Source organism: Rattus norvegicus, chromosome Y (assembly GCF_036323735.1).
Source record: "Rattus norvegicus strain BN/NHsdMcwi chromosome Y, GRCr8, whole genome shotgun sequence".
NCBI classification, from domain to species: Eukaryota; Metazoa; Chordata; class Mammalia; order Rodentia; family Muridae; genus Rattus; species Rattus norvegicus.
The window spans coordinates 59,429,771-59,451,361 of record NC_086040.1 but is presented as its reverse complement, the minus strand read 5'-3'; the positions used below and the strand labels follow the sequence as shown (position 1 = coordinate 59,451,361).

Genomic DNA, 21,591 nt, shown 5'->3' with positions numbered 1-21,591 from the left:
ATAAGGGTGGTAAGGTAGATGTCATATCCAGAAAGAGGCAAAGAGCTGGGGTAAGAGATGCCCTTGAATCAATGGGTGTTTCCTTAGCTGAGACTCACAGCCTCAGTGATATCTACATGAAGAAGACATCTCCTGTAGCCAGAGATCAAACCAAATGGAATGATAGAGACACCAACTTTTGACCCAAAATTTATTCTTACCACAAGAAATAAAAAGGCAGTGCATAGAGCAGAGAGAGTGGAATGATTAACCAATGGTTAGTGCAGATTGAAAACCACCCCATGGATGAGCCCCAATCCCTGATACTATTAATGACACTCTGTTATGCTTGGAGAAAGGAGTCTAGCATGGCTTCCCTCTGAGAGGCTACACTAAGCTGCTGACTCAGTCAGTAGCAGACATCAACTAGCCAAACTATGGGTGGAGCTTGGAACTCTGATTGAAGAACAGAATGAAAAGGATTATGGCCTCTAAGGGTATAGGCACTCCACAGGCTTTGTCTTCATGTGGGTACCGAACAACTAGAATTGGGCTTTCCCAAACAAGTTGTCTATAGATGAGACATCTGTGTCTTTAAAATTTATTTATTTATTTTCTCACTTTACGTCCCATCCTCAGGGTACACCAACACCCATTGTCGGGGGAACCCATAAAAAGAAAAAAAGCTACACATTTCCTTCCTATGTCCTAAGGGCTCAGGTTCAGTACAAGTTCACTCTCTGGTTGGTGGTTCAGTGTTTGGCAAACCACAAGAGTCCCTGTGAGTTGACTTTATTGGTCTTCCTGTGGAGTCCCTCATAATATCTGGGCCTCGATTCTTCACCTGTTTTTTTAAAGACTCCCCAAGCTCCAGCTAATGTTTGGTGGTGAATCTTTACACTTCTTTCTCTCAGCTGTTGGGTGGAGTCACTTAGAGGACAGTTATGCTAGGATTCTGTATGCAAGCATGATAGAGTATCTGTAATAGTGTCAGCAATCGGTGATTGCCCACGGGGTAGATATCAATCTGTGCTAACCATTGGTTGGAAGTACCTACCATGTCTGCTCTATCTATCTTTGTCTCTGAAGGTCTTGTAGGTTGTGTTCATTTTGGACTGAAGGTTTTTTGGTTGTTGTTGTTTATTTTTTTTTCTTGTCACATTACTGGTAGTCATGTGTGGCAACAGAAGTGGCATTTTAAGAATCCTTATCCCCATTGCGAATGTCAACCCAATAGACACCCTGGGGATTTGCCTTTCCCAGGTCTCTGGCACTTCCTAGAGATGCACACCCCACACTTGTGATTTCCATTCCCTTTTCCCTTCATTCACAATACCTAGTTCCTCCAAACCCACTATATCCAATTCCTCCTACACATTCCCTTCTCTACCTCCCCTCCCATTCAGTTTCCTCCTTTCCTCCATCCACCTCAATATCTATTCTGCTGAATGCATTTTAAAGTCAATATTTAGGAAAAATACTGAGTAAGTATAGGAAGAATTTCAGTAATTATGGTCGATGTTTAGGCAAGATATGAACATATTAAATTGTATAGAGGCCACAATTACTACATATATTGATATAAGAGTCACTGTCTTTATTACATTCAACTTGAAGGAAAACCATTTATATATTCTATTAAGTTATACAAGGGAATCTGTTAAAAGAGTTACATGCATCACACAACTTTATTACTTTGAATGCTCTCTTTATTGCAAATATTTACGAAATGAAAAGTACAACGGTTTAAACTCATGTAAGTGTACTTTGTTGTAAAGTTAAAGTTTATATATACAGGTTGATGACTACAGTCATCTCAGATTCACAGGAGATAAATACATCAGGGAGTCATCTATTACCTTACCTGTCTTCTTTCCTTTATTCCTGATGAAGACTCATCTCATTTGCAGCCCCTCATGTGAGAGATGGATCAGAAAATGCTGAGTGTCTACAACCCAGTATACAACGATAGAAAAGATAAAAGACAACATCTCCAAATAGTATACACAATCGAAACTTTCTTGTAGATCTTGAAACAAAATGCAAAGAACAAACCCACATCTTAGGATATTACCACATATACGAAACGGTAGCTGGAGGAAGCATTCTCAGGGTATTTTAAACATTTGCACCTAGGAATGAAACTGGCTCCGTGAACATGAAGATTTACTCTTTTGGCAAGAAAGTCAGTCTGTCTCCTGATAGTCATGTCATCTGTCCATCACTAGAGCAACGGCCATGCTTTATGAATGTGTACAGATAAACACATACTGGTTTCCACGTTTTTCAAAGAATTACAAGAAGAACCTGAAAAAGAATACATAATTTTCCAGAGATGAAATATGGAATTTAAATTAGTCATCATACATATGTTGTTAAATTTTTCAGCCTACTATTATTTAATAATTATGACTATTCCTGCTATGAATGAAGAGATGGTTATTTAATGTCTACCAATCCTCAAAGCCTGAAACATTGTGAAAAATTGTATTATTTCTCCCTACCTTGTGTCTTTGGTCACCAACCTTTCCATTGCTCGTCCAAATACTCTTTCTCAAATAGATCAGAGGACTACGTGAGGGTGTCAGTCTCATGAAGAAGACCAAGGAACTTTCTGTACTTGCATGTATTTGCTCTACGGAACATGTAAATAAAACTTTCAGTTTCAAGAACTAAAACATGGCCGTCCATTGGGGCCCACATGAACCATAATCTTCCTGGCATCAGTGAATATTAGCAAACTAGTAACAGCGCAGACAATAATATAATGGAATAATTCTGGGATAATAATAATAATAATAATAATAATAATAATGATATATAATGATGATGACAATAATAATAATAATAATAATAATAATAATAATAATAATAATAATAATAATGGAATATTCCCCTCAAGGGATCACAGACTAAGGAAAGTAAATGTACAGACGTTTTTTTCAAGGGTTATTGTATCAATTAAAGTAATTCTCACTAGGACAGACTCCTCATACATGAAAATCACTCAACCTGTCATGTCTTCACAGAGAGTTGAGAACCAGGGTGGTCTTTTCTTAGGACAAGAGAAAGATTTGCCAACCTTCCAAAAAGAAAAGCAAACCAGACAGTCTGTGTGTAAGGATGGTTAGCTTGTGCAAGACTAACACACACACACACACACACACACACACACACGCATGCACACACACACACAGGCACACACACACACATGCACACAAACACAAACAGACACACACACGCATACACAAAGATACACAGAGAGACACAGACCGATAGACAGACAGAAACACACACACAGAGACACAGACTCAGAGACAGACACACATACACACATATACAGACACACATAAACACAGAAAGACACACAAAGAAACACACACATACAAACTCTCCCACACATAAAAATACACACACAGACACACACACACAGACTCACAGAGAGACACACAGACACACAATCACACATAAACACTCACACACATAAAAATACACACACACAGAAACACACAGACACACAGACACACACACACACACACACACACACACACACACACACACACACCTCTGATGTATGCTTCCTAGAGTGTTTAGGTGCAAAAGGATGAAGTGGCCCCAGGAACTAGTCGGTCAACACAATCTTGGTCAGCCTGCAAGTGAGTTGGGGGTTGCTCCAAGGTATTCAGTGTCACAACTCTCTTAGAAGGTATTCAGGGACGTGCTGTGTGCATATATTTTACTCAGGTTGAACAAGGGCTACACAAACCTTGGAGAGGGGGAAGGGGTTTTCGGGTGCATTTACATCGATAAGAGGCTTAAGGTACCAGGAAGGCATCATTTGCTTGAGCTTTTATAATCTCTGTCCCAGCATCCGTCTGTTGTTCAGGGATCTCCATTTGACTTCCTCAGAAACGGACTCGACTGAATGTGACCATCCCCAATCCTGAAGTCCTACTCCCTTGATTTCAAAGGATTGAAGGTTCGGACTCTGCGTTCTCTATCAGATTACATCCTCGGGAGGTTGCCCTCTAGATGCCGTGAATAAACCAGTTCATCCATCAAGTTTCTGCACTAACCCGTATGTCCCCTAACTCTGGCCGGTTCTCTTTGCACCGCGCTATCTCTCCTTCTTCCCCTCTGACCTTCTGCTCATGTCCTCAGTCGCCCTCACTCATCCACAGAATCTGTTCCAGTTTTCCTTTCAGAGAGGTCAATGCTTTCCCCTCACCGGCCTTCACCTTTCCTGTGACCTCTCTCCATTTGTGGATTGTAGATAGAATAAGATTTATCTCACAGCTGATACTATCCATAGGTAAACGTGCGCCATGTTTGTCTCCCTAGGTCTCAGTTCACTCTCGGGGTGTTTTTTTTTTTTTCCTAATTTCAACTATTTTCCATGATGCTTCATGATATCATGCCCTCATCACGATGATATCATGCCCCCACCTCCATGATGTCATGTCCCACTCTCATGATGTCATGTCCCACCCACATGATGTCATGCCCAACACCCATGATTTCACGCCCCCATCCCAGTGATGTCATGCCTGCGCCCCTTGCTTGAATAGTTGCATATATTCAACAGGTAACATTCTGAATGCTGCCCTTTCACCACACTCCTCCAGGCTCCACCCATTTACAGCCCCTCCTTCTATTCACTCCCCTTCTTCTCTGACAGAGTGGAGGACCCCTCTTGGTGCAACCTCTCCCCAGGCACATCAAGTCTCTGCAGAACTAGATTCATTGTCTCCCATCAGGTACTGAAAACGCAGCCCGAGTAAGAGAACAGGATCCACAGACAGGCGACAGTTTTAGTGAACACACGTGAAGACCATTGTGCTCCTCTACTTTGTCAGTCATTCCTTCAGCTCTTCAGTGAGAATCACTGAGCTCCATCCGGTATTTGGCCGTGCACCTCTGCTTCTGTGTCTGTCGGCTGCTTGATGGAGCCTTGCTGAGGACATAACGCGACCCTCCCGTCTGCAAACACAAGAAAGGACCATTAATAATGTCAGTGTTTGTCGTTTGCCATTAGGATAAGGCTCACATCCGGGCACTTATCCTTTGGCCATTCCCTCATTTCCTTTTCTATTTCTGTCCATGTGTTTCTTATGGTGGAGGCAATTTCTGAGTCAAAATTTTGGGGGTGGCTTTGAGTCCTTATCCTTCCACCTTGGGTCCTCTCTGGCTGAAGAAAGTGAACATTTCAGTATCTGTATCCCCACTGTTAAGAGTCTCAGCTAAAGTCACTCTCATGGACGCAGGGGTAGTCTCACCCATCCCAGATTGCAGGGAAATCACAGAGATAGCACCCACCCTGCCCAGTCTTTGATTTCAGTTTATTCTCTTGGCCCTCTGTCCCACTTGCCCGTCTCTCCTAAGAAATGATTCTCAAACCCCATTTCCCTTCCCATCCCCTTAGGCACACAGTCTTTTCCTTCCATCTGCCTCTTCTCATTAGTTTATTCCTCCTTCTGAGTGAAATTAAAGAATTTTTCTTGGCCCTTTCTTCTTCTTTATCCTCTTTGGTTCTGTAGATCTTAGTGTGTGAATTCTGTAGTTTATGGCTAACACCCCCTTTAAGTGAATATGTACATGTTATTTTGGGTCTCAGTAACCTCATTCAGGATAATACTTTCTCATTCCATCTACTTGACTGCAGCTTCTCAATGTCCTTATTTTTAATATATGTGTAGTATTCCATTGTGTAAAGGAACCACATTATCTGTAGCCATTGTTTGGTTGAGGGGCATCTGGCTTATTTCTATTTTCTGTTCATTATGAAGAAATCCACTATGAACATAATGGAGTACATGTCCTTGCGGTATGGCAGAGGTCTTTTCAGATATAAGACAAGATGTAGTATAGCCGGTTCTTTAGGAAGAATATTCCCCATTTTATCAGAATCCACTGGATAGATATGGAAAGCATTATAAGTATTTGCTCTTCCCCCAGCAAAAGTAATTTGTATCCTGATATTTATCTGCTTCCTCAAAGGAGGTTTCCCCCCGACTGGCCCTCTGTCATGGACTTAGGAGATGGCATATGAACCTTCTTCCCATTATAACCGGTCAGTAAATGCTAGAGCCTATTACTGAGAGCCAGAGGGGAAAGTTGGTACTGGAGGTTTGGCTGCGGGGTTAGGTAGAGAGGCAGAAGAGGGTAAGAGGGAAAGCCAGAGGACTGAAGAAAAAGAGGAGGAAGTAATGATGGAAAGAATCCATATGTCCTTGAGAAAGCACATGTAGCAACGTGTTTTCTGGTTGGGGAATACATTATGATAGCGTTAGATCTGCCCAATACACATTTATAGATTGTAATTATAATAACCAGATTGTGTGTTTTCTTATGGGTTCATTGGGTTCAGAAATTCCAACAAGCTTTCCTCAACAGTATTTCTGGATTAAATTTTCTGTTAATAGAGATCTCCCCTTGTAGGGTCTCTAACCATTGCTCTATAGTCCAGTAGACAAAGTTGTTCCTTCTTCGGTCATGTCTCTTGTAATTTCTATGGAATTCTGTGTCTTCAGTGACCCAGGCCCAGTGTTCCCTTTTCTCGAGGTCTTCAATGATCTCACTCAGAGGTTTCAGGTTTCTCAACTCGTTCCATCTAGTTGACTGCAGCTTCACAATGTCCTTATTTTTCACAGCTGCATAGTATACTATTTCAAATATTTCCTGATAATAGTGAACCGTAGCAAGCAGCTAAAATTTCCCAAGAAAACATTAAACATTCAGTATCTAAATCTAGATCTCCTCATCCAATGATGCTTGGGCTGATTGAATGGTGTGGCATGAGCAGTTTGTTCTTACAGACGCCAAATCCATTTCCTTCTCCAGTAGTGGCTGCCATCCCTCTGTTAGAGATTTTTACCCTGGTTATTTTCGGTGACTTATGTGATTTAGAAATTGTGATACCATCTGCATGTTAGAAAGCTAGAGATGTTTCAGGTTGACCCTGCCTCCACAGCCAATGAGGTAACATGTGCTCATTGGGCAACCATGTCACACCCAAATAGCAAGATGTCGTCTTTGATTCCACACATGACTGCAAGATTGCGTCTTGTCGTGCATGCACTTTGGCAACCATGTCACACCTGACAGTGAGATAGCAACTTTGTATCTTCACCCAAAAGTAAGATGGCCTCTTTGAATCTCTTAATCCTACCTGTCCATGAGCATGGGAGGTCTTTTTGTCTTCTGCTACCTTCCTCAGTTTCTCTCTTCAGAGACTTGGAGTTCACACCAGACATGTTTCTGATGTGCTAGGTTAGAGTTATTTTATATTTCATATATATATATATATATATATATATATATATATATATGTGTGTGTGTGTGTGTGTGTGTGTGTGTGTGTATATATACATATGCCCATTGTGAATGGCATTGCTTCCCTAATTTCTTCTCAGCCTCTCTGTCATTTGCATGGCAGATTATTTTCATTTTATTTTTCATCCGTCCACTCGGCTGAAGGTGTTATTCATATGTAGGTCATTTCTGGTAAATCTTTGGGATCACATATGTTCACTATTATATGATGTGTGAATGGTGATACACTGAGTTCTGATTTTCCAATATCATCCCCTCGACTTCCTTTGGTTGTCTTATTGCTCTAGCTGGGAATTTAAGGACTTTTCTGAAAGGATGCTGCGAAATGAGCAGTCTGTTCTCATTCTCCAATTTAGTCGAATTGCCTTTTGTTTCCCCCCCCCAATATTTGGTATTAACTGGTGGACTGCTTTATTTCATTTTATGTAATATTTTTGTATTTATTTTAGTATTTTATTGCATTATGTATGTGCCTGTCATCCCTGGTCTCCCTGAGACCAAAAATAGCGAAGGACGATTTATTCTGTCAAAGGCTTTTTCAGCATCTAAAGAGATAGTCTTGCATTTTTTTCTTTGTTTCTTCAATTCTGCTCCTTCACACCATTGTGTAATAGTGCATATTAAAAATTCATATTAAATATATTAATAATCAATATATTAATTTTGAAATATTAATGTAACATTTCATTTAATTTATTATATCACTATTTATTAATTTAATATTGTAACATAACATATCAATATTAATTATATTTACCATATTAATATAATTTAATGTATAATACAAAATGTTAATATTAATATAATACATTAATATTAGTTATATATTATAATATTAAGATATAACAATTTAATATGTTAATATATATATATATATATATATATACATATATATATATATATATATATTGCATGATATGCAACTACCAAAAAGTAAAATCAAAGGAGAGCTCCCACGTTAATGGAAAGTGCTGAGGGCAGAATTTTTTTTTCAGTTCAGTTTGTTAATATGGTGGATTTCTTTGATCAGTTTTCATCGATTGATCCACTCCTGCATCCTCAGGAGCAAGCCTACTAAATGTCACTGGATGGCGGATTGAAATGTCCTTGGATTTTGTTTTCAAGCATTTTACCTAGTCTTTTTTCCACCAATGTTCGTCAGGGAATTCGTCTGAAATTCTTTCTTTGTTGAGTTGATTTGTGATTTTGGTGTCAGGGCGACAATGCTGTCATGGAATCAGTTTGGCTATTTTCCTTCTGTTTCTGTGTTTAGGTGTAGGTTGAGATATCTTTGAAAATCTGGTAGAAGTCTGTGCTCAATCAATCTGGCCCTGGGAATTTTACAGTGGGCAAACTTTTAATTACTGTTTAAAGGTTAAATTACTCTTTAAGTGTTGTAGAGCTATTCACATAGTTTATCTGACCTCAGTTTACCTGTGGTCAGTGTTATCCTTCGATACAATCATCCATTTAATTCAGAGATTCTAATTTTGCAGACAGCAGGTTTTTGACACCTAATGATTCTGTGACTTTCATCAGTGTCCATCTATGCGGCTCCCTATTCATTTCTGATTTTGTTATTTGGATGCTGTCTTACCTCCTATTACATTATTTGTTTAGGGCTTTGTATGTCTGCTTGATTTTCCCAAGGAACTAGCTCTACTTTTTGTTAATTTTTGTATTCACTTTGTTTCTGATGGATCACTCTCACCCCGAGTTTGATCATTTCTTTCTGTCCCCTACTTTAATATGTATTTGCTTATTTTTATTTTAGAGATTTAGGGTATGCTGGGAAGTTGCTAGTGTGCGGTCACTCTGATTTCTTTATGAAAGCTCCCTGTGCTGCATATGCATGTTCCCCTTAACACTGCTTTCCTTACGTCCCTTAAGTTTGGGGAAGCTGTGCCTTCATTTTCATTAAATTCTAGGAATGCTTTTTCTTTTTCTTGTCTTCTCTGAACTTGTGGTTCTTCAGTTTGGAGCTATTGAATTTCAATGAATATATATATATATATATATATATATATATATATATATATATATGTATATATATATATATATTTTTTTTTTCCGGAGCTGGGGATCAAACCCAGGGCCTTGCACTTGCTAAGCAAGCGCTCTACCACTGAGCTAAATCCCCAACCCCTATATATTTTTTCTTATTGTTGAAGTCCAGTTTTAATCCCTGGCGATCTGAGAAGATCCAATGCTTAGCATAGTCTTTCTGTATCCGTTGTGGCTTGTTTATAGTGGGAGAACAAGGTCAGTTTAGGATAAGGTTCCATGAGGTACTGAAAAGAGAGTGTATACTTTTGTGTTCATGTGAACTATTCTGTAGATATCAGTGTGGTCAATTTAATTGAACCCCGTGTTAGGGACATCATTTATTTATTTATTTATTTTTTTAGTTTCTGTTTCAATGGTCTGCCCTTAGTGAGAGTGGGACATTGATGGACCCCACTATTATTGTTGAGCTTCGATGTGATATTTAAACTTCAGCAATATTTCTCTCACCAATATTGCTGCTTTTGTCTTTGTCTTATAGACATCCAGAATTGAGATGCCATTTTGGTGGATATTTCCTCTGATGCATAATAAGTGTCCTTCCCAGTCTCTATTCATTACCTTTGGTAGAAAGTCTGATTTGCTGGATGTTAGAATGGTTACACCATCTTGTTTCTTGTGTCCATTTGCTTGGAAAAACTTTTCCAACCCCTTGGTCTGAGGTGTGTCTAGCTCGGTACCTGGATTGTGTTTCTTGGGAGCAACAGAAGGATGTTTCCTCTTTTTAAATCCATTGTGTTATCCTGTGTCCTTTTACTGTTGAGTAGAGGACATTAATGCTTAAAGGTATTAATGAGATGTTGCGGAAGCATGGTTTTTTTGCTTGCATGTTTTTTGGTTTTTGTGTTTTCGATTGGGATGTTTGAGAAGGTATGTGAGTATTACTTCTTTTCAGTGGGGTGCATGTTTTTTTGTTTGTACTTTTTGTTTTTGTTTTCTGGGGAGCTATTGGAGTATGCATGTAAATGTGAGATATTTTCTGTAGTTTATGCTGTGTAATTATTAATTTCTAGTGGGAGGCAGGGATGGTTCAATTTCTGAAAATCCATCAATATATTTCACTATAAAGTGAAACTGAAAGAGAAAAACCACATGATAATCTCATTATATGCTGAAAAAGCTTGCAAAAATATTCCAACCCCCATTCATGTTAAAAGCATGAGACCAATCAGGGATATGATTCCTATGCAGAAACATAATAGAGGCAATGGACAGCAGGCCGGTACCCAACATCAATCTAAAGGGAAAGAAACATAAAGCAATTCCATTAAATCAAGGGCAATGTAAGGCTGCCCACTATCCCTATTCTTTATAGTATTTGAAATTCTATCCAGGGTAAAAGCATAGTTCAAAATTGATTCTGACATGGAGTATGGCCAAGGCCTGTGAAGGAGGCTTTACAAACAGCTTTAGAACTCCTGGGGTATGGCCCACTCTTCAGCACAGTCTCCTTGGACCTTGGTGAGTCATGAACCCCACGAGAACTTCACACAGAGTGTCACTCAGTTATTGCAATCACTCTCTCTTAATCTAAGAAGAGCATGAAAATCCTCATGGAGCTTCCCACCACTCAGAGGGCAGAGCCATTGGCATTTGCAATAACCGTGGTCCAGGTCTTTTAGCAATTGCCCCTGGGGTAGATCAGTGCTTCTATCGTTGACCAAGGAAATGTAGAATTGTCACAACCCTTAAAAAGGACCACAACCCTTAAAAAGCATTTGGAAAAATAAAATTGATTGTGAAGCTGCCTAAGATCTTTTCCGTACTGACTCTGTTATAAAAAACAATGTATGGAACAATTGGTAGTTCAGAAAGGCTGGGATCTTTTAAGGTCAGGGATCAAGAAAAATGGCGGCACAGACTTATGGTGTGACTGTAACAAAGGCTGGAATGTTGATGACTGATTTCTGAACCAGTTTTACCCTCTGCTTCCTGATAGGATTTAATAATGATTCCCAATCACAGATGTGCACTCTGATAATTTGAAGCAGATGACATTTTTATACAGATGTTTATATTACTGTTTTTTTAAAGATTCTTATAAGAGTATTTTTGAAGATAAATAATACAATACTTAACCATTTCTCTGTAAAATCAAATTGCTTACTAATGAAGTTATGTTGGCTTTGGGAATAATTTGTTTTCTTTAGGTTACTATGTAATATTTGTTCTAATACTGTATTGGGTATCACTTTTTCAACACTATGCAAGAGAAGAAAACTAAAACATGATCACATTTTTTGTAATACAATATTCAATAAATTAATGGTCTATAGGGAAATACTGCCCATTGGGAAACAGAGAAAACCTAGAAAATTTAACTGTATGTCACTGGAATGAACCTGGGAATAAAAATGTTATGTAGAAGAATCTCCTATACTTTATGTTCCTAAGTGATTTCTACCCATGTCAAGTCCCTGACTAACTATCTTCATTCAGAGCATGTAACCACTAATGAGGCCAAGAGAAATCTATAGATTTAGAGAGATGTAGTATGTAATGGTTTCAACTGTTTCGCAAGAGACTCTTCTGGAAAAGGCACTCTTGAACCTGGTCAATGTAAGGAAATCTGTTCAGCAGGTAGGCCATAGCAAGTCTCAGTGACATCATCATTAGGCCCTCCATTAAAAATCTCTTGTATCCTGGAGAGCCCTAGTTTCTTCTGTGATGTCACAAGTGTTGTGACATCATCTGCCTCTTAGATATTCCATCAGTACCTCTAGAGTTTACTAATTGATCTGTAATTCAGAATAAACAGCCATTTGAGAGAGAAAAAAAAAGAGGATGAAGAGATCAGAGATGGGGAGAAGGAACCTGGCCTTCTGTCTTGGTATAAAAAAGAAGAAATGTGTGGTCCATGGTAAAGTTACGTGAGACCTTTGTAGGGGTTGAGTGGGTTCTCTTAAGAGACAGCCTTGACCTGAGCCTTCCACATATGGGAATCAAGAGCTGGGAAACTCTCAGAAGCATCTGGACTTCCCTGAATATTATGGTTCCTTGAACTCAGAGAGTTTCTATCATTACTTTATTTCAAAAGTGTTGGGAAGGGCACAGTTTTCTTTCTGAGAGCTCATGGCTATTATTCTTTTTGACAAGAAGAAAAAGGACCTAAGGAAGAAGGGAAGAACAAGTATTTTGTCCCTAGCTCAAAGTAAACTCCTCCATGCTATTTATATCTATTGTTTAGTTTGTGTCTGACACTGATATCGGGAAAGAGAAGTGTTTCTAGTTGAGACTTCACCATCTCAGTCTTTCCAGTATTATTTCTCTGACTACCATTCCCTGAAAGTGACCCATTAGATTTCTGTGTCAATAGCTGTGTTTAGCTGTCAGTTTTCTTTTCTTTTATATCTTATTTTTTTTAATTTTTACAAATTTATTTGTCTTTTTAAATGTTTATTTCTCTATTTACAATTATAATATTATTCCCTTTAAGAGTTTCCTCCCATTAGATCCCTAACCGGTCCTTCTCAACTTCTTCTATAACCCCCCCTTACTGTCCCTTCAAATTCTCTTTAACTGTGAATCAAACCAGGAGAGTACCAAGGGCTTCTTCTTCCACTGTTGCCCAACAAGGCCATTCTCTGGAGTTGGAGACATAGGTCTGTTCACGTAGAGTCTTTCAATATTAGTCTCGTACCAGAAAACTTTGTTTCATTAGCATTGTTGTTCTTATGGGGTTGAAGGTTCCTTCAGCTCATGTTAGCCTTTCTCAAATTCTACCAAAATGAGGTCCATTTTCAGTTCATTGGTTTGCCACTAGCATTCACTTCTTTATTTGACATGCTGTAGTTGTGTCTCTCAAAACATATCTAAATCCGTTTTCTGGCAGAATGCACTTCTTAGCTTCATAAATCTTATCTATTACTGGTGACTGATATACACACACATACACACACACACACACACACACACACACACTTTTGGTGCCTCCTCCAGCTATTTGGTTAGGTGGAATGTTAACATGGATTCTGCACAACTAGGTCAAGAATGTACCATTTACAAATGACAATGTTATATAGACTCTTTCCTGTACTTGAAGTTGAGGTTTCACTGTTCCTCTAGCTTTCTTCACCCTGCCATCTTCCTGTTTCTTATATTGGCCTTAAGAAAGAATCATGGTAAAATATAGTCCATGTGGTCCTTTGCTTTATTGATGTCTGGTAATATTAGGATCAAATAAGGATTTGGGAGTTGATCATTTGACGTAGGTACACAACATTTCCACTGTTTAGTCACTCTATAGTTGGGCCAAGTTTGTTATCGAATTCATTGCAAAAAAAAATGGAATTGTAAAAATGAAATTTTTGAGTACACATGCAGGAATATATATGTCTCCTGTCAATTAATGTACAATCAGAAAATGTAAAACAATATTCACTTGATTAAAGTTCTGTGGGGAAAATACTGGCATATGGAAAACTGACGAAACCTAGGGAATTGAACTATATGTCAAAAGATTGGACCTGGGGAAATAATTAATCTCCAGAAGAATCTCCTTCACTCCTTGTTCCTAGATCTTTTCTACCCATGCCAAGCCCCTAACAAACTATCTCTATTCAGAGCATGTACCCACTAATGAAGCAGAGAGACGTCTCTAGTTTTAGAGAGATGAATATGTAAAGGTTTCTACTGTGTCACAGGAGACACTTTTGGAAATGGCACCTCCAAATCTGGTCAATGTAAGGAAATCATTTAGCAGGTAGGCTATGGCAATTCTCAGTGACATCATCATTAAGCCCTCCATGTAAAATCTCTTGTATCCTGGAGAGCCCTAACTTCTTCTGTGATGTCACAAGTGTTGTGCTGACAGCAACAGACTCTTGGATATTCCTTCAGTACCTCCAGGGTTTCATAATTGGCCTTCAATTCAGAATAAAGAACCAATTGGGAGTGTATTTGTATAAAAAAAAAAATACTTGGCCCAGAGGAAAGCTCAGTGAGCCCTGTTTATGGGTTGACTTGGTTTGCTGAAGAGATAGCCTTTATCTGAATCTTATCATAAGGGAACCAGGAACGAGGGCTTCCCAGAAGCGTCTGGACATCCCTTCTTGTTATGTTTCCTTGATGTCAGAGAGTTTATATCATTCATTTCTTTATTCCAAAATCCAGGTGTTGGAAAGGGCCCAGTTGTTCTGTGAGAGCTCATGGCTTTTATAATTTTTCCCAGAAGAGAAAGGTCCTAAGGAAGAAGGGAAAGACAAGTATTGTGTCCTCAGCTCAGAGTACAGTCCTCCTTGCTTTGGATTCCTATAGTGAAGTTTGGGTCTGACACTGATAACTGGGAGAGAGAAGTGCTTCTATTTGAGATTTCTTCATCTCAGTCTTTCCACTAGTATTACTCTGACTACCATTCCCTGACAGTTACCATTTAGATTTCTGAGTCAATAGGTATGATTAGCTGGCAGTTAACTTTTCTTTTTTTCTGTCATATTTTTTTTTTATTTTTTAAGCAATTTTTATTACTTTTCCTAATTGGATATTTTTATATTTACATTTCAAATGTTATTTTTATCCCAGTTTCCTGTCCATGAGATCCCTAAACAGTCCCACTAACCTTCTTCTATAACCCCCCTTACTGTACCTTGACATTCCCTTGAATTGGGAGGAAAACCTAGGGAGGAGCAAGGGCTTCTCCTTCCATTGGGGCTCAACAAGACCATACTCTGATACCTATGCAGTTGGAGCCATAGTCTGTCTATGCCCAGTCTTTGAATATTGGTTTAGTACCAGAAATCTCTACTTAGTTGAATTGTTGTTCTTATGGGTTTGAAAGTCCATTCAGTTGTAATCCTTTCTTATCATCTTAAAACAAGAGGTCCATTTTCAGTTCTCTGGTTTGCCACTAACATTCACTTCTGTATTTGACATGCTCTAGCTGGTTCTCTCATGAATGATCTATATCCAGTTCCTGGCAGTATGATCTTCTTAGCTTCAATCATCGTATCTAGTTTTGGTGCCTGGTATATCTATATATCTATATCTATCTATATCTATCTATCTCTATCTCTATCTCTATCTCTATATCTCTATCTATATCTATATCATCTATATCTATACCTAAAATATATATCTATATCATCTATAACTATATCTATATCATCTATATCTATAACTATATCTATACCTATTTCTATATCTATCTATACCTATATCTATATCTATCTATCTATCATATATATATATATATATATATATATATATATATATATATACTTTATATATACTTTATATATACTTTTAAACTTATATATACTTTTGGTGGCTCCTACAACTACGATTTTTGATGGAATATTTACATGGATTGTGCCTAACTAGGTCAAGAATATATGATCCACAAATGACAATGCCAAATAGACTCCCTCCTGTTCTCATAACCTACTGAAGTTGAGGTTTCACTGGACCTCAAGCCATTCCTCTTGCTGCCCATCACCCAGAAACTAATGTTTGGCCTGAAGGAAGAATCATGGTAAAACATCCAAAATCATCAAGTCTTTCCCTGGACAAACAGGAAGGTTGGTATTAGAGAAAAGATATATAATAGAACTACAGAACCAAATTCTATAGTCCATGCTGTCCTTTGCTTAACTGATGTCTGGTAATTTATAGATAAAATAAGGATTGGGGAGTTGATCATTTGAAGTAGGTACACTATATTTCCACTCTTATATTCACTCTATAAGTGGGCCCCATTAGTTGACAAATTCATTGCAAAAATGGAATTGGAAAAATGAAATTTTTGAATACACATGCAGGAACATAAATGATGCCCATGGTCCATGATTTTCCAGTCACAAAATGTAGCACAATATTCATTCAATTAAAGGTATGTAGGGAAAATAGTGGCAACTAGGAAACAGATTAAACCTAGGGAATTGAAATTTATGTCAGAAGGGTGGAAATTGGAGTAAATTAAATCTCGAGTAGAATCTCCTTCCTTCCTTGTTCCTAGATCTTTTCTACACATGACAAACCCCTGAATAACTTTCTTCATTCAGAGCATGTGATCACTAATGAGGAAGAGAGAAGTCTCCAGCTTTAGAGAGATGTAGCATGTAAAGATTTCTACTGTGTCACAGGAAACACTCCTGGAGAGGGCACCTCCAAATCTGGTCAATATAAGGAAAGCTGTTCAGCAGGTAGGCCATGGCACTTCTCAGTGACATCATCATTAGACCCTCCATGAAAAATCTCTTGCATCCTGGAGAACACTAGCTTCCTCTGTGACATCACAAGGTTTATCTTGACAGCAACTACCTCTCAGATATTCCTTCTATATATCTATGGTTTACTATTTGGCCTCTAATTCGGAGTAAAGAGCCATTTGGAAGGGAGAACAGATAGGATGAAGAGATCAGAGATGGGGAGAAGGAAGCTGGCCTTCTGTCTTGATATAAAATAAAAGAAGAAATATGTGGTTCTAGGGAAAATACCCTGGGAAGATGACTATAGTTATTTTGTTCTCTAGGTGCACCGAGCTCTTGGAGAAGTTGCTGAACATCCTAAAGACTTTTGGGCAGATGGTAAAGTTTCTAGATACCCCTTTTTAGATTTCAATTGTCCTGGGGATTGTATGGCTGGTGGTCAATGTATTCCAGGAAGAGTACTAGAGCCAGATTGATTTTTAGATGCATGGGCTAATGGCATAAGGTCCAAATGATTTTTTTTTGATGTGGACATTCCGTCAGACCTTTGGAAATATAAAAGGGTTTTGTATTTTTGAAGTCTAATTTGGACAATAACAAATCACTTTGAGCATCTTTGGAGGACATGAGATGTCCAGCATTCCCTTGAAAGGATTGGTAACTTTCCACATTTCCTTCGTCATTTTTTGAAAATTCCACGGCCCTTTGGACAGATGGAGAATGTGTGGGACTCACCTGAGGAGTAGTTGTAGCTTTTGGTGTCTCTTTTGCAGAAGAAGATAGCACAAGATTTCTTTTGGCAGAAGGGGGAAGGTTGAAACTGTCTTCCTTAGAGGAGAAATTTTTCAAGACTCCATCAGAAGGAACAAACCTTAAAACACTGTTTCTAGAAACTGGATGCCTGTGGTCCATTTTGGTAGAGGGAGAATATCGAGTATTTCTGCCCAGAGTGGACATGTGAAAGAAATCTATTTGGGTAGATGGGGATAGTTGTAAAGCATGCTGTTCAGATGCAGTAGATCCTAAGACATCCTTCTCAGATGAGGAAGGTCTTAATGTACCTTGTACATGTTTAGAAATCCTGACTGACATCAAAATGGGGTGTAGGTATTAGAGCTACCTCTGAAGATGAGACCTCTCCTACAGCATCATGGGCATATGTGAGAGGGCGGAGAGCCTCATGAGCAGATAAGGATGTTTCTACATATTGTTGACTAATTGAGGAAGTTCCAAGAAATATTTCTTTTGCTAGAGAAGAGGAAACAGACTTTCGTATAGAAGAGTCAGTTTCCCTAGCCTGCTTGACAGGAAAAACAGGTTCCAAGGCCCCTTCAGAAGGTAAGGAAAAGTGCAGAGCCATTGAAGTATTTTACAAATGTTCTGGGTCCGCTTGTGGGTATAAAGAAGGACAGGCAACCCTTTCTGCATATTTGGAAGAGTGTTTAGCATCTTCTGTAGTTGGGGAAGATGGCTAATCTTGAGGAGATAAGGAAGTTCTATAGACTCCTGTGAAGTTTGCGGAGGTCATATGCATTCTTTTGCACTAATGGAATCCAAGGAATCCCTTTCCTCAGATTTCGGGGATGCTACAGACACTGGTGTTTGCATATCATGTTCCCCTACTCCTGGTTCACATATGATTCGACCCATAACCTTCTCTACAGATGGAATATGTCCTAGAACATCTTTTGCACATGTGTCCAATCCACAAGCCAATCCTAAAGATGTGGCTGTGGGTAGAACTCTTTTGTAGATGTTTCTTGTCTCACAGAATCTTTATGAGATAGAGTACTACTCAGAGAATACTGCTCAGTTTTGGAAAGTCTAGCATCTCTGATTTATATGTGGAAAATTTTGGAACCTCTCCGTTCAGGACAAAATGACCTAGAGTCCCCTGAGGATGTAGGAGATGTTTTATCTTCTCTGCACATTGTATAAATATGGAGCCTGCATGGCTCATTGACTGTGTGTAGTGATAAACCTGGCTCTTTTGAGCCTAATGACAAGTCACGTGGGTCCTTTTCAGTGGTAGAAGATATTTGAATAATTCTCTGTTATATAGGGACATTTGCAGTACAAGGGGAAATGGTGAGGGTGCTAGAACATATTTTTTTATGTTCGGAAGGCGTAAGAATTCCTTGGGTGGACTCAGAATTTTCTAACACATCTTACACGTGTTTGGAATTCTCAAGAGCCCCTTCTGAAACTGGCAGTGGTCCTTGAACTAATGGTGTAAATGCAGAAAATTTTGTCTCTGCTTGGGCTGGTATGTGTGTTATGAGGTTCACTTGGGGATTTTGTCCCCCTTGGACCATAAGTGATTATTTAAGCCCATTTTTAATAGTATAGGACATTGAAGGTCCTCTTGGTTTAATAGGGTACTTCTGAAATTCCCTTTGTCAGCAGAATCAGGTTTCAAACTCATTTTACCCGAAGCAGATTGCATAAGGCACTTTGGTGGAGATGGGAGGCATCTTTGTCTATCTTTGTGAGTGGACATGGCTCTGATCCCTGCTTTGGCAGCTGGCCAAGGCAGTAAAGTCTCATGGGGAGACAGGGCAGGATTTAATCCATTTGTGGAATATGAGAAATCACAGAGATAACCTTTAAGAGAAGAACTTTTGCAGCCCTCTTTGTCTGATGGGATTTGTTGTACTCCCCTTGAACAGAAGGGTCTTTTCCAATACACTTTGGAGGAGAATTGGAAAGACTGGAGACCTGTAGGATAGGGAATGAACATTTGAAACTCCTTTGGAAACTCTGTGGGACAGAAACCTGATCACCCAGAAGAGTGGGCAATACTGAGACCACAGGGAAGGAGAGATTGCCACTTCTGATCACCGGTGCACACATTCCTAGCCCAAGAGGAAACTGCAGAGTGCCTCTGGACACATGAATATAGGAGTAGTCAAGCTTCAGGAGCCCTGCAGTACAAACTGCTCCTGGATCTGAACTGGACCTAACATTATTCTACACCCTAATCTCATGTGGGTTGAGGAAGTCTTAGATTGTCAGAGGGGCAGAAACCCCTGAGAACTCTGCTCACTGTCCTGAGTCAAGAAAAAAACACCTAGCTCCATCTGGGCCTCCTGTTAATAGGGACCTAGGGGCAGTAGGGGCAGAACATTTTTGGTTGCAGCCTTCATGGAAATCTGCAAGTCAGCCCAACGAGTGACTTCAGGCCTGAGACAAGAGGTGAATCAAACTTTTCTGCTTGAAGTGAGCTGAGTGGTGGTCTCAGGACACACAAAGGCAGAACTGCCCTGGGACCAGTCAGTTCCAGTTTCTTGCAGGCTCCTGAACTTCTGTGGTCCTGGCCCAGAGCTCCCTGATTCTAGATGCTGTGGGAGAGAGAGCTGATCACCCAGGAGTGTGGGCAATACCAAGCGTACAAGGAACAGAGACTGCCACTTCTGCCCACCATTGCCCACACCTCTAGCCCAAGACAAAACTGCCTAGTGCTTCTGGACACAGGAATATAGGAGGAGTAAATCTAAAGGAGCACCATGTTCCAGACTGTGCCTGGATCTGAACTGAACTGGTCAAACAGCTCCTTGTACCAAAATCCTGAGTGTGGGGGAACTAGACCTTCAGAGAAGCAGACACTCTTGGGAAACCAGAGAGGACTACACTCTGCCAAGATTCCTGACTCAAGAGGAAAACATTTTGTGCCATCAGTGTCCCCACCCTACAATGGGACCTAGGAGAAGTATGGGAATTTCCTTCTCATTCCCGCCCACAGGGAAAGATGAAAGGGAGTGGACAGGAGCAACTACATGCCTGAGAACAGAATACTTTGTTCCCATAACTGGGTAAAACAAAACAGGAAAACAGGTCTACAGCAATCCTGACACACAAGCCTACTGGGCGGTCAACCACCGACAGAAAGACCAAGAGAAGCTAGCTACAGAGACAACCTGATGGCTAGTCAGGAACACAAGCAACAGAAATCAAGACTACTTAGGCACAACAGAACCCAATTCTCCCATCAAAACAAACAGTGTATATCTAAACAAAAGCAAGATCTAGATTTAAATTCACATTTTATCATGACGGGGGAGTGTGTTAAGAAGGTCATAAATAACTCCTTTAAGAATACAAAGGACAATAGAAAATACAGAAGTAAACAAGTAGAATCCCTGAAAGAGTGAACTCAAAAGTACCTTAAAGAACTACTGGAAAAACTGCAAAACAGGAGAAGGAAATATACAAAACCACCCTGGAGTTAAAAATAGAAATAGACACAATAAAGAAAGCACAAGGAAGACAACTCTGAAAATGGAAAACCTAGGAAAGAGACCAGGAGTCACAGGTGCGAGAATCACCAACAGGATAAAAGAGATTGAAGACATAATCTAAGGAGCACAAGATTCCATAGAAATCATTGACACAACTGTCAAAGATAATTTAAATGGAAAAGCAGCTAGCCCAAAACATAAAGGATATGCGGGGCACAATGTGTAGATCAAACCTAAGCTTAACAGGTATAGAAGAGAGTGAAGACTGTCAACATCAAGGGACAGTAATATGTTCAACAAAATTATAGAAAGAAACTTCCCTAATCTAAAGAAAGTGATGCCCATAAACATACACAAAGCCGACAGAACTCCAAATAGATTGGACCAGAAAAGGAAATCGTCCCATCACATAATACTCAAAACACCAAAATCGAAAAACAAATAAAAATATTAAGAGCAGTAATGGAAGAGGTCAAGTAACATATAAAGACAGACCTATCAGAATTAAAACAGAATTCTCAGCAGATACTACGAAAGCCAAAAGATCCTGGACAGATGTCATATAGACACTAAGAGAACAAAAACACCATCCCAGGATACTGTATCCAGCAAAACTCCTAATTAACATAGATGGAGAAACCAAAATATTCCATGACAAAACCAAATTACAGAATATCTTTCTACATATCCAGTCCTGCAAAGGACCCTAACTGGCAAGCCACAAAACAAGGAGGCAAGTAACATCATAGACAAAGCAAGAAATTAATCTTTTCACAACAAATCGAAGAGAAGCACACAATCATTTTCTAACCTGCAATTATGAAAATAACAGA

General features: G+C 39.2%; 1 long non-coding RNA gene across 2 annotated transcripts in view; it reads left to right on the top strand.

Moving 5' to 3' along the window:
• Positions 1-11,485: 11,485 nt before the first annotated feature.
• LOC134484291 (uncharacterized) overlaps positions 11,486-21,591 on the top strand; it is a 31,679-nt gene continuing 21,573 nt past the window's right edge. Inside the window, exons 1-3 of one of the 2 annotated variants that reach the window (XR_010061700.1) lie at positions 11,486-12,235; positions 15,694-15,890; positions 16,844-16,898. This is a non-coding gene — a long non-coding RNA (uncharacterized LOC134484291). Of the gene's footprint in view, positions 12,236-15,619; positions 15,891-16,843; positions 16,899-21,591 lie in introns of those variants that run through there. The other variant, XR_010061699.1, reaches the window with a different exon arrangement.